At 45.8% G+C, this 8,700-nt stretch overlaps 1 pseudogene; it reads right to left on the bottom strand.

The window, feature by feature from the left end:
* Positions 1-1,671: 1,671 nt before the first annotated feature.
* LOC142834082 (peptidyl-prolyl cis-trans isomerase A pseudogene) lies at positions 1,672-2,281 on the bottom strand (annotated as a pseudogene).
* Positions 2,282-8,700: the final 6,419 nt, after the last annotated feature.

Below are 8,700 nucleotides of genomic sequence, written 5' to 3'. Positions count from 1 at the left end.
GGTATGTAGGCATGGGGAACAGTGGAGAGACAGGCAGCATGGCTCTTGGGGGAGACACTCGTGGATGAAGAGCTGCTGCTGGAAAAGCTGCTGCTTAACGACTTGAGCATCAAATTAGAGCCCACGTGGACAGAGGTGTCAGCGGTCGCTGGTTGCTGTAAATACTTCAGTGCAATTGACAACAGCTTGTGGAGGGCTAAGTGAGATGGGGAGGGGGCAGAGGGAGGGCCAGTGCCTCCCATAGGGACCCTACCCAGCAGTCCTAGCTCTGCTGGATTTGCTGCTGGCGGGGAGAGAACGTGGATGGAGAGTAGTGATCTATAACAGGGTGGGCTTCAGAGCTAGACTTGTTCAAAATAACTCATTAATTAAAGATGGGCCACTTTGGGCAAATAACTTACCTACTCTCTGCCTCTTTCCCATACCTGAAAAACAACAACAAAGATAAAAAGCCTGTGAGATTTTTCTTTGTGAGGAATTATAGGAACTTTTATTTTTTTAATATTTTAAATTGATATTTATTGAGCTCTACATTTTTCTCTGCTCCCCTTCCTGCCTCTCCCCTCCCCTTCAACTCTCTCCCAAGGTCCCCATGCTTCCAATTTACTCAGGAAAGCTTGTCTTTTTCTACTTCCCATGTAGATTAGGTCCATGTATGTCTCTCTTAGAGTCCTCATTGTTGTCTAGGGAACTTTTTTTTTTTAAATCTACAAGCACATGTTGCAATTCTACAGATATTAGCCTCTCTCACCTTGTGTGGGATAATGCATGGGAATTAGCACGGTGCCTCTCTCATAGGAAAGCCTCTATAAATGTTAGCTAATGTCCTTAGCCTATTGCTTTTGTCCTCATAAGCTTGGACCCATAGCTGGAAACACCACAAGCCTCCCAAATATGCATGGAAAAAAGACTTCCCAGAGGGCAACCGGTTGGGTCTTTGTGGGTTTTTTCAGAGGAGATGTTTTTAGTCTCCAGTCTTTCAGAGAATCCTGCTGGACAGGATCTGAGGTTGAGAGAGTGTGCCCCGGGAGCTCCATCCGCCTGCCGTCATTAGAGCCTTGGCTGTGTTTTTGAAAAGTCATGTGTAAATGGATTTCTGCAAACAATTCTATTTAAAATGCTCTCACAAGGCTGAGGGCTTAAAGGGACCCCATGCTGAATTCTTTTGTAAAGAAAGGAATTTCCTTGGCCTATCTATTTTGAAAAGTACAGATATTTTATAAAGTACACCAGATTTCTTGAGCACCTACTACGTGCCAAGTACTCATTCATTAGTTAACGATAGCCCACAGCAAGCCTATGGGGGCAACCTTCAAATTCTAGCAGAAGAAACAGAGACACAGAGAGTGGCACATACTCCTGCACCCACAGCTGGCACAGCTCCCATGCAGGCTCCCACTCCTCCTGCTGGGTCGGCTCTGCTTCCCCTTCTCCTCTCACCTCACTGCCTTCTCCACACACAGGGATTTTTATTTTGCATCTACAACAAAGAGCTCCAAATCCACCTTTGCTTAGTTCATGATCAGCTAAACCTCAGAGGTTTTTTTTTTCTTACTTAGTTTTTATTCATAATCATAAACTTAACTCTGCAATCCAGCTAGACTTGAAGGGGAATGAGGAGAATATGGAGCCCAAAGGACTTCAGTGAGAGCAGAGATTACAGGGTACTGCGAGCAGATGGGGCTGGGCTGCTCTCCTGAGCTACAGAAGGAATGGTCTGGTGGGTAAGAAGCCCGCAAGTCAAAAGAATTAGAGTTGTCCACAGTCGGAAATGGTGATCTTCTTGCTGGTCTTGCCATTCCTGGACCCAAAACGCTCCATGGCTTCCACAATGTTCATGCCTTCTTTCACCTTCCCAAAGACCACATGTTTGCCATCCAGCCACTCAGTCTTGGTGGTGCAGATAAAAAACTGGGAACCGTTTGTGTTTGGTCCAGCATTTGCCATGGACAAGATGCCAGGACCTGTATGCTTCAGGATGAAGTTCTCATCCTCAAATTTTTCTCCGTAGATGGATCTGCCGCCAGTGCCATTATGGCGTGTGAAGTCACCACCCTGGCACATGAATCCTGGAATAATCCTGTGAAAGGAAGAACCCTTATATCCAAATCCTTTCTCCCCAGTGCTCAGAGCACGAAAGTTTTCTGCTGTCTTTGGAACTTTGTCTGCAAACAGCTCGAAGGAGACGCGGCCCAAGGGCTCGCCATCGGCCGCGATGTCGAAGAACATGGTGGGGTTGACCATGGCTGCAGCAAGCGGTGAGAGGGGACAGCGGCGTCTGCAAAGCCGAGGTTTTTTTTTTTTTTAAGATTTATTTATTTATTATGTATGCAACATTCTGCCTCTGTGTATGCTCCCACGCCAGAGGAGGGCGCCAGATCTCATTACAGATGGTTGTGAGCCACCATGTGGTTGCTGGGAATTGAACTCAGGACCTCTGGAAGAGGAACCAGTGCTCTTAACCACTGAGCCATCTCTCCAGCCCCAACCTCAGAGGTTTTAAAAGCAGGAGCTGCAGTTCTGAACTCGTTAAAAACTATTGCTGTTTTTCGGTGCTGGGCATCAAGTTTAGGGCTTTGAGGATGCTAGGCAAGTGCTCTGACATGGGACGGCATCCCTAGTCCTTGAATTTTTGTCTTTTTAAAAATACCTTTTAAGGAGAACATCGTAATTATTCTTATTTTTAAGTGTGTGTCTGTGTGTGTGTGTGTGTGTGTGTGTGTGTGTGTGTTCATGAGTGTAGTGTCAGCAGGGGACAGACGAAGGAATCAGATTCCCTGGAACTGGACTTACAAATGGTTGTCAGCTATCAGAGTGGGTGCTGGGAGCCAAACCCCAATTCCCTGTAAGAGCCCTGTGTGCTCTTTAGTGCTGAGCCAACTCTCTAGTCCCTTGATTTTTAAGAAAAGTTATCACTAGGCTGGCCTTGGACTTACAGGCTCCCTCTGCCTCATGAGTGCTGGAGGTTATAGACTGTGTTGTCTGGAAAAATTAACTTTATGGGAACAGTTTCAAAGAGTATGTGAATTCTCTACTCATTGCTTTTGTTACCTTATCCTCCACTTTCCTGAGAGCCGTTTAATTTTGCAAGGCAGGGTTAGATGGTCTGTGGCCCTGGGATCCTGATGACCTCTGGATTGTACCAGTCAAGGGTTTGTTCTATTCAGAAGGGTTGGACCTGTGGTTGCATATTGGACAGGTACCCCCCTTTTAAACATAGATGGAGAATTACTGCCCAAACCAACAAACACAGTCAGTGGACCATGGATGGAGACTTCTGGTACTACAAGCCAAAAGAGGTTGTTTTCTTTGTAAGTTAATCATCTCAGGTATTTGTTATAGTAACGAAAAGCTCTCTAATACATTGCTTTTATTGCAGCTCTGTGTTTAGTGTTTCCCTCTCAGACTTGAGGAAGGAAGTCACTAGAATGTTTAAAGAGATGTTTTCTGCAGCCCTATTTCCCAGGGTGAGTCAGTCGATGGCCACCAGAGTATATACTTCCTTTTGTAAGGAGGCGGTGAATTTCTCTATTCCTTCTCGCAACAATAATTGAGAGTGTAGAAGTGATGACATTTGTGATCCTCTGCAGCTTTCCACCTTCCACAAGGACTTCTTTCTTGACACTCTTGGAAGAGGTCCTGCTTCTTTCCAATGCTTAGTCTTTGGGTTTTGAGTTCACCCATGTAAAGTTTTTCCTGGATCCATGGCCTTTATAGGTATTTGGCGGGGAGCAACAGGCATTCCTCCATTCCTGAGAAAGCCTTGGTGTGGCCTCAGCTCAGTTAGATGAGTCTTGAGCCTTCCCTGCTTATAAGTCCCAGGGGAGATCGTTGCGAGCACAAGTCTACAAAGGATGGTGAATCCTTGAGCCAAGACACCTGCCCTTCTGATGTGGAGCCAGGTGAAGCTCTGCACCCACCCTGTGTGGCTTTGAAAGTAACTGGCTGAGTAGACAGGACACACCACTCTGCCGCGTCCTTAAGGTCTCCTTCTGGGAGTTTTATAGGAGACAACCTTGGTGAGCTAGGGCCAAATCATACTCTGCCTCATGAATGATGCCACCACTCTACAATAGCGAAAGCCCTTGGTACCTCTCCCCGGCACAAATCATCCTTTTGGAGGCAGGAGGAGAATTAACCCCCTTTGGAGAGCTAACATTCTAACAAAGTCAAGTTATTAGTTCAAGAATATGAGACAGATTGACTCTCACCCTTGACTCTCATCTTTCCATGATGCTGTCCTCTTTTCTGCACCTGTCAGAATGAGAGCTTCATTTAGCCTTCACCTCCTAAATGTTCCTCATAAAGAACACCACCTTCCACTTATTTGACCCTTTCTCCACTGCAATATTAATATTATCTTTTAAGATAAGGCCTTCATTGGTCTGGAGCTCACCAGTTTGGCTAACTTGGTTGGGCAGTAGTTCTACCTGCATCTTCCCTGGGATGGGATTACAGGGCTGTGCTCGCGTCTGGGTTTTTGCATAGGTCCTGGGATCTGAACCCAGATATACATGCTGGTGTGGCAAGCATATTTATGACTGAGCCATCTTCCCAGTCCACAAATTACTGCTGCTACCACCACTACTAGTAGTGTTCCCTGTGGAGACCTGAGGAGGGTTGAGGGTACCCTGCTTTACCATTCTCTGTCTTAGTCCTCTGGCACAGAGCCTTTCATTGAAACTGGAACTTGCCATTTTCTCTGTCCCCAAGCTCTAGTGATCCTTCAGCCTTTGTCCCTTAGGTGCCCATAGCCATGTCCAGAATTTTATGTAGGTGTTGGGGATCCAAACTCAGGTCCTTATGTTTTCTTAGCAGGTGCTCTTGCCCACTGAACCATCTTCTCAGCCACCTTCTTTCTCTTCTTCTTCTTCTTCTTCTTCTTCTTCTTCTTCTTCTTCTTCTTCTTCTTCTTCTTCTTCTTATTATTATTATTATTATTATTATTATTATTTTGGTTTTTCAAGATAGGTTTTCTCTGTAGCTGTGGAACATGTCCTGGAACTAGCTCTTGTAGACCAGGCTGGCCTCGAACTCACAGAGATCCTTTGCCTCTCGAGTGCTGGGATTAAAGGCATGTGTCACCACCGGCCAGATTTTTCTTTTTGGCCTTCAAATTATTTTAAATCTAAAGTAATTAATGAAAAATATTCATCATCTTAATTTCTAGGCAGTAAGTGGAGAGATAATTTTAATTAATTAATTAATTAATATTTTTTTGTGTGGTGTTTGTGATGGCACCCAGGGTCCTGCCCTCGCTAAACAAGGATTGTGCCAATGGGCTGCACCCCAGTCCAAGTGAGGAAATTTGCTGGTTGAAGCTACATCTGCCTGCTGCACTGTCTGTCTCTCAAGCAGCCCACACTCAAAGTACTAAAAAGACATTTGAAAGCTACCCAAGAGAATGCTTTTGGGCCAAGTAGGAAAGTGAAAAACCATCTTCCCCTACCATAGGAATGCTCAGCACAATGCGTGCGGTGAACACTGGGGCCTTTCTGGCTCGACTGGGACTTGCTGCAGCTTCCACTGCCCTGCACACACCTCGCAGCACTCAGGTGCTTCTGCGGCTTGCTGCAGTGTGCCACCCTGGGACAGGAGGAAGATCAGGTTACAGAGCGAAGACCCCTTAGGTCGCAGGACCAGTGGAGTAAGTAAGTCAATGAGATTTGACAAATGGATGCCGAGGGAGAGGCCCACGGACCTAGGGTTTAGAAGACTAGGTTTTGGAGGCTTCCCTGGAGGAGGAGGTAGGCATGGCTTAATGCTTTGATGCCTTGGCAGCATTACCTTCTCTAAGTGAGGATGGCAACAGAAGAGAGAGAAAGTACTTGTTCTGAGCAAGCATCACTGCTGGAGGCTATCATGGTGCCCCATGTGGGAGGAGGGCGCTGGAGGGGTTGCATCTGAGCAGAAGGATATGGCTATGTTGCCATCATTTACAGCTTATAGTCATCTTTCCATCTTTGGAGCTGGGCACTCTGTCCCAGCGCCTGGCACTCTGCAGTGAGTTCTCAGGCAGGTGCTTGTCTCCAGCAAGGCCTTTGTAGGGTGATAGGTCTGTATCCATGGAGAGGAGGGGCGGACGCCTCTGGGAGGCAGAGGTAGGAAAGCTTGAACCATGTGCTGAGATCAATGAGGAGCCTGGTTTGTCTGGAAAAAGGGGCTTCTGCCAGGGCACTGTGGGTGATGAGGCTGGAAGGTGGGCAGGAATGCCACATTTTCCAGGTTGGCTGGGAGGCCACAGCAGTCATTTCTTGCAGAAGGGAAGGGGAAGGGATCCGGCTACAGAGGGTTTTGCTGTGTGGCCTGTGGTGGGAGGGGGCAGGGTGGGCAGGAGACTGTGGCCACCTCCTTACGTTTCTGTCCAGCTCCTTGTCTCGTCCAGTGTTATACAACTGGGAATTAGGGAAAGAGCCAAGTATGTCATTTTATTTCTATGGCTAAGGAAACACACACACACACACACACACACACACACACACACACACTATTTCTAAGAATGATACTTTTTCCACTTGTCAAGAGCCAAAAAAAGAAAAGGAAAAAGAAACAAAAATCTAGCTGAAGGTACGACGTTCGGAATTGGCATGGGTGGAGGGCAGACAGGGCTGGGATCTTCAGTTTTGTAAGTGGTGACCACAGAACAACAAAGGCAGGTCTCAGAGGCACCATCCATGGCCTGGGGCAGGCCCCAAGAAGTTGTAGGACAGAGTGTGTTTCTGGAACCAGGGAGGTATCCAAGGCTGACTGTGAGCGTCTGGAAGTATCTGGTCCTAGAGCCAGCGCCAGGCTGCCTGGGATCAGAGCCTCCCTCCATGGCCTGCCAGCTCTGTAACTCTGAGTACATCATCATTTAACCTCTAGGTGGGTGTCTTCCTCTCTTTGTGTAGCGAAAAAGAATGAGACTATGTACCTGCCAGGAGCTGGGAGAATGATGTTTGGTGGACACACGTGGTAATGTACAATACATGGGACTTTTTGTTGTCATTATTATTGAGAAAACTGGAGACAGGAGAAAGGCCTGATGGATGTGGTGAGGCAGATTCACTCAGGTTGGGCTTGGAGGAGAACTGGCTGGTGCATTTTAGGGTGTCAGATCTTGGAGTCACAGACAGTTGTGAGCTACCATGTGGCTGCTGGAAATTGAACCCAAAACCTCTGGAAGAGCAGTCAGTGCTCTTAACCGCTGAGTCATCTCTCCAGCCCCTTAAACTACTTTTATATGTCTTGATTAAGAGGCTAGGGAGAATCTCATTTAAAAAAGATTTATTTTTATATTTAATTATGCACATGCTGTGCACCTCTTTCTTCCTCTCTCTCTCTTCTCTCTCCTCCTCCCCTACCCCGTGTGTGTGTGTGTGTGTGTGTGTGTGTGTGTATTTGAGTATGTGCAGATATAAGTGCAGGTATCTGCAGAAGCCAGAGCATTGGAACTCCCATGGTCTCCTACCTCCAGAGCTGGAGTTACAGGCAGTTGTAAGCTGTCCAACATGAATGGTAGGAACTGAATTAAGGTTCTCTACAAGAGCAGTATGTGCTCTTAACTTCTGAGCCATCTCTCTACCCCCTAAGAGTTTTACATTTCTATTTACTTATTTAATTTAATTTTATGCATATGAGTGTTTGGTCTGCATAAGTATCTGTGCACTGTGTAGGTTGCTGGTGCCCATGGAGGTCTGAAGAGTCTCTGAATCCCCTGGAACTGGAGTTCTGGATAGTTTATGAGTTGTCTTGTAGGTGCTGGGATCTTCTGCAAGAACAGCAAATATTTATTGAGCTCTACATTTTTCTCTGCTCCCCTCCCTGTCTCTCCCCTCCACTTCAAGTCTCTCCTAGGATCCTCATGCTCCCAATTTACTCAGGAGAGCTTGTCTTTTTCTACTTCCCATGTATATTAGGTCCATGTGTGTCTCTCTGAGTCCTCATTGTTGTCTAGGTTCTCTGGGATTGTGATTTGTAGGCTGGTTTTCTTTGCTTTATGTTTAAAAACCACTTATTAATGAGTACATATGATAATTGTCTTTCTGGGTCTGGGTTACTTCACTCAAAATGATGTTTTTTAGCTCCATCAATTTGCCTGCAAATTTCAAGCTGTCATTATTTTTTTCTGCTGTGTAGTACTTCATTGTGTAAATGTACCACATTTTTCTTATCCATTCTTCGGTCAAGGGACATTTAAGTTGTTTCCAGTTTCTGGCTATGACAAACAAAGCTGCTATGAACATAGTTGAGCACGTGTCCTTGTGGCATGATTAAGCATCCTTTGGGTATGTACCCAAAAGTGAAATTGCTGGGTCTTGAGGAAGGTTATTTCCTAATTTTCTGAGAAATTGCCACACTGATATCCAAAGGGGCTGTACCAGCTTGCACTCCCACCAGCAATGTAGGAGTGTTCCCTTTACTCCACAACCTCTCCAGCATAAGTTGTCATCAGTGTTTTTGATCTTGGCCATTCTTACAGGTGTAAGATGGAATCTCATAGTTGTTTTGATTTGCATTTCTCTGAAGACTAAGGATGTTGAACATTTCCGTAAGTGTCTTTCAGCCATTTAAGATTCCTCTGTTGAGAGTTCTCTGTTTAGGTCTGCATTCCATTTTTTATTGGATCATTTGTTCTTTTGATGACCAATTTATTGAGTTCTTTGTATATTTTGGAGATCAGAATTGTATCTGATGTGGGGTTGGTGAAGACCTTTTCCC

Source organism: Microtus pennsylvanicus, chromosome 13, assembly GCF_037038515.1.
Source record: "Microtus pennsylvanicus isolate mMicPen1 chromosome 13, mMicPen1.hap1, whole genome shotgun sequence".
Taxonomy (NCBI): Eukaryota; Metazoa; Chordata; class Mammalia; order Rodentia; family Cricetidae; genus Microtus; species Microtus pennsylvanicus.
Note: the sequence above shows the minus strand (reverse complement) of the source record. Positions and strands in the feature narration are given on the sequence as shown.